Genomic DNA, 5,073 nt, shown 5'->3' on the forward strand with positions numbered 1-5,073 from the left:
AGAAATATTCTTATATGTACTCTTTTGAGACGTCATTATGATGTTTTAGACTAATAATGTAATATATGATATTTTATTATTGCACCGAGGTACAATGGTAACATTATGAAAATAGTAAGTCCTTCCTCAAGCGTTAGGGTTGGACTTTGTAATTATTAGCTTTATCTAAACTACATTTTTATAGAATTCTGTTTGTCAACCAAAACTCTAAAAGTACTATTCTAACCCTCTTATCAAAACTAAACAAAAAAAAAACATCGGCAATTTGGTAATTACATGCCACAAAAATTTTATTGTTTTTTACACAAATCTCACAGCCTAATAAACATAATACACACTAAAAATTGAGAAGTTTTTTTTAACCCCACGTCTCCCACTTCAAAAAAAAAAAAAAAAAACCCCCTTCTTCCAAGTTCCACGCCCAATTTTATTTCCTTTTTTTTTTTATTGATTTATTTAAAAAATATTATATAAATTTTTTTAACAAATAATGGACAAATTTAATTACACACGTGTATCGGATGGGTGCACGACTGGTTAAAGGATAAAAACAAAACAAAACAAAAATCTTTAACATTTTAGGAGAGTGGGAAGCAAAAGTGGGTGTAAGGCCCATGGGTCATATGGAGACCCAAAAGATTGGACTAAAGCCCAAAGCATTCGTTCTCAACGGTACCACACTACCATCTTCCCCTGTTCTACCAACGGATATGTAAGAAAAAACCCTAATCTATCGCCCGAATGTATCAACAGTTTCAAAAACTTTCCATCACCGAAGGCTTAGATCGGTTGATATTAGTTGAGATTAGTTGGAGTTCGAAGTTTTGCCTTTTCATTTCCTGCATTTTCTCACTAACCAAACAGATCCACTTCACAATGTTGTCTGTTTTCCGACATGATGTGTAAAATCTAGCTTCTCACGCAAAGAGGTAGGCATTTTCTTGAACTCCTTTGTTCGATTCGTCAAAGGATAAATGCTATTTTTTTAATGATTATTATCTTAATTTTTGTAAACAGTGTCTCCTGCTAGGTAACTGTTCTTCCAAGAGGATTTGGTTAGAAAGACCCAATTGAAAGTCCTTTCTTTTATGGTGGAAGGAAATCGGCAACAATGTCGAATTCGAGGTCAACAACCGAAGGTAAGGCTTTTCGTATATGTAGTAACACGTATTTTTGGGACAAATGAAGCATCAAAGCGTTAGATGCATCTGTTAGTTGGAGGTTGTGCAAACTTCATATGAAACATTTAACTGTGTTCGAAAGAGCTCGTAAGTTACCATTTAGGCTTTCCATAGACTGTTTACGTAGAAGATTGGAAGTGAAATGATAAAATTAGGCCATATCTTTACATGTTTTGTTTATAATTTTGGGTTATTTCTCAAAACATTGTTGTCTACGAATGTATAGTTTATATTGGCTACTAGCTACCATTTTAAAACAACCAACAAGGGGTAACATGGGATAGTTTGTTAGTATTTATCTTCCCTAGTAAACAAACTCCACTCTATGCTGCAGAGAAAATCTAATGGTATGGTAAAGGAGATCTTAAAGTGTCATGTATACGTTCTCAAGAAGCAAATCACCCTGTTCTGTTGTAAGTGCGATGTCAGTGTCCTGCGGCTGTTGAAATAATGCATTTCTTTCTAAATAAGTAAGGTATATCTTTTGAATTTGAAGAACTTAACTTCCACGCAATCGTGTGTTAAGCTTTATTCTTCCGCAAGTAGGATGGCAGTGTCAAAACTACATACTCTATTGGTTAATATATTTACATTTCTTCTTTCTACTCTCCCCTTTTATAGACGCAGGCAGAATAATTTTGGCAATTTTAAACCTCTGTGTATTGATCTTTTTGCTGCTCTTGTTCAAGTGGCGATCCTGATAAAAGCTGCGTTCCGAAATATCAGAGATTGGCTCCGAAGCTTTTCTGGAATTGGTATTAAGTGTTAGGGAATACTGGTAGATAGAACTATGAGGGTTACAAAACCTGTTTACCCACCAGACTGCATGTTTCATGCCATACCACTGGTAGATAGAGCTGTAAGGCTTATGAAAAAAAACATGGTTTTCGTGTGGCAGTACCAGTTAGTGCATAGAGTGGGCATTCAAGTGGAATCTGCTTCTATATGTTGGTCCAATTGTAAATGGTGGGCCAGCACATCATCAATTACCTAAGGTTATGTTTGGGTGTGGGACTTCCAAATCTCAAGGGGTTTAGGCCAAGTGACGAATGTTTGGGTGAGGGACTTCTAAATTCCAAGGGATTTAGGCAAAGTGATGAAGAAATGGATCACAAAAAGTTAGATAACAGGCCACATGAGAATTGCAAAAGCATGGGAGAGGGATTTGCAACTGACTAGTTGGAATTTAGAATGGATTTGCAATTCTCACGTGGCCTGTTATCTAACTTTTTGTGATCTATTTCTTCATCACTTGGCCTAAATCCCTTGGAATTTAGAAGTCCGTCACTCAAACTCTAAAACATTAGATAGGAGGATTATAAATGCAATACATGATTGTCACAAAGGTATGCAAGCGGGATTTGTAAATGACTCGTTCCAAGTGGTCATATGCAAATTCCTCCCAAATGCCTTTGTAGTGTTCATGCGGTGCATTTTTAACCCCTCCTATCTAACATTTTGTGATCCATTCCGTGCTAACTTGGCCTCAATCCTTTGGGAAGTGCAATTCTCTCATCCAAACATGGCCTAGAAGTGATACTCGAGTTAAAGGTCCTTTCTTATTTAGATAGATGGTTTGCCATGCTGATTTGAGATACTATTGGACATTATAGGAGTTGGTTGGTTAGAGGCCTTTATCTTTTTTTAGTGGATAGCTTGTGACCATGCTTGTATCTATAATTATATCATATGAGTAAAACCTTTTTTTTTCTCACCTCAAAAGAATAGAGATAAACCATGTTTCATGGTTCATGGGGTTTTTTAAGTGAGTTCTGTTTTGATTTTGAAACATTACAACTTACAAGTGCTAAGATTTTTCTTATACAATTTGATTCTAGGTAATCTTTCCTATTGTATGACGACTTTCATTATCAATCGTATCTTCCTTGGCCAAGGATTTAGAGTTTTCCTTGAATAAATTTGCAATGGGTCTATGTTTGCATTATTCTTTGAGTTTAGTTTTCTTGAAGAACAATGTATTGAATAAAATCATTGGTGATCATCCAATTTTGGAAAATGTGCATCCCGAGTTTAATTGATGATTATAAATGTATATGGCTCCATTAACTTTATGTCGGAGCTTGTGAAAAATTGGCATTAGTTGGATCAGCATTTGAGTTAGTTGTAGACTGGTAGTTGATTTCATCCCCTTGTTTTGACTGATATGAAGCATCAAATTGTTAGGGAAAAAGGCCATTTAAAAAAAAAAAACAATATCCAACCATTCGACAATGATGATGACATTCATTTCAGATCAAATTCTTTGCATCTACTAATGGAGTTGTCTGGATAGTGTGAGGGTTTTGCATAACATTTAGCCTGCTTGAAATGATTAATCTGACTATATTAGATTATGTGGAGTTTAGGAAGACCTAGCATGACTGATCTATCTATTTGTTGGTATTCAGCTAACGTATTTTAGTTCGTTGAAAAGTTAAAAACTAATCTAGAATTAGTTGGCCCATATTTTAGACATTACCTTGACGAAATAGATAAGGGTTTGCTGAAAGAAAGGCATACTTTGGGATTTGATTGAATGCTAATACTTTAGAATGGTTGGTTGATGGAGGCTTAGCGTAAAATTCGAAACTGTAGTTTTAAATGGAGAAAAATGATAAAAATTCAAAATTGTTGTTTAAAGTTTCAATTTGATATGATTTGTAAGTTTAGTGATAATGATTTTACATTGCAGGGAGTGACAAGGATATGCAATTTAGTGTAGCTTTTATAGTTTCTGCCAATCGTTTTTGCTCACCTAACCTCCTGTTATGCATGCATGAGTCTAAATTTATTTAGTAGTTCAATTACTAATAAGGGACAAATCATGGTGGTGAATCTATTTTTTCATTTGAATTGCCTCAATGATATATACTCGTGCGTTCATTAATGAGTTGCATAACATTGTTCAGACTGCATATTTCACAAAAATATCCATTGCATTTATTTCATTTCTGTATAATCTATTCATTTTTCTTGGCACTATTTGCTGGTAGCTTTTCACCTGACTTCCATGACCACCATTCCATCTACTCTTCAATAGCTAACTGCCTCTCAAGGTTGGATAGGAAGTCTGCTTTATGTGCAGGATCTTATGAGCTTCATGTCAAGGCTAGAAATTGAATGGTGTGGTATCCTTATTTGACTGCCGCGTCCCAAGGTGGGCAGTCTATTTTTACGTTTCATGGGGCCCGAGTCTGCCGCCATGTGGATTACGTGTCGTCTTTGTTTGCTTGGTGATTGGGAATTTATAACTAAATATCATTAGGAGTTGTGATTGGCAATCCAAAATGGTCATCCTGCACTCCTCGGAATGCAGTTTCTTACCTTATGTTGCTACAAGAGAGGAGTGCAGGATGAATCTTTGGAGTGCAGGTTGAATCTTTGGAGTGCTAATTAATAACATCTCCCGCATTTTATTACTCGTAGATGTTCATTGATGTCCTGAGCAGGTTCTTTCTGATGAACGAAAAACTTGACAGCCTAAGGATTGTTCGATTAGACCATAGAATTCCATGTGATAGTGAGAGGTAGGTATTCAGCTGTATCTATTTGATTTTTACTAGAATGTATGTACATTTCCTGCGATGGCTTATATCGGGATTAAACCAAGTTGTGATTGTTTAATGAAATTGAACCCCGATGTTGAATATGCTTTCAAGTGTGACTACATGGAATGGCTGCTTGGCAGCATGTCTTCCTATCTTTCATATATTTATCTATGTGCAGACTGATTGAATGATAAAACTAGTGTATTTTGCATTCATGAATTTCCATAAAGTGAATCAGATAACGATGTTTACGCACGACACGAAAGAGAATATTTAATAGATATTGTAATTCGGTATGAATGAGATGTTTGTACAAGAAACAAGTACCCAAAGTTGAAGGAAAC

At 35.5% G+C, this 5,073-nt stretch overlaps 1 long non-coding RNA gene across 1 annotated transcript; it reads left to right on the forward strand.

Moving 5' to 3' along the window:
- The first annotated feature begins 690 nt into the window (after nt 1–690).
- On the forward strand, nt 691–4,830 carry LOC148689580 (uncharacterized). The gene is made up of 2 exons (XR_015958110.1): nt 691–929; nt 1,018–4,830. It is a non-coding gene; the product is annotated as an uncharacterized LOC148689580 (long non-coding RNA).
- The last annotated feature ends 243 nt before the right edge of the window (nt 4,831–5,073 follow it).

Source organism: Pyrus communis, chromosome 17, assembly GCF_041283825.1.
Source record: "Pyrus communis isolate YQ-2024b chromosome 17, ASM4128382v1, whole genome shotgun sequence".
In the NCBI taxonomy this organism is placed as follows: Eukaryota; Viridiplantae; Streptophyta; class Magnoliopsida; order Rosales; family Rosaceae; genus Pyrus; species Pyrus communis.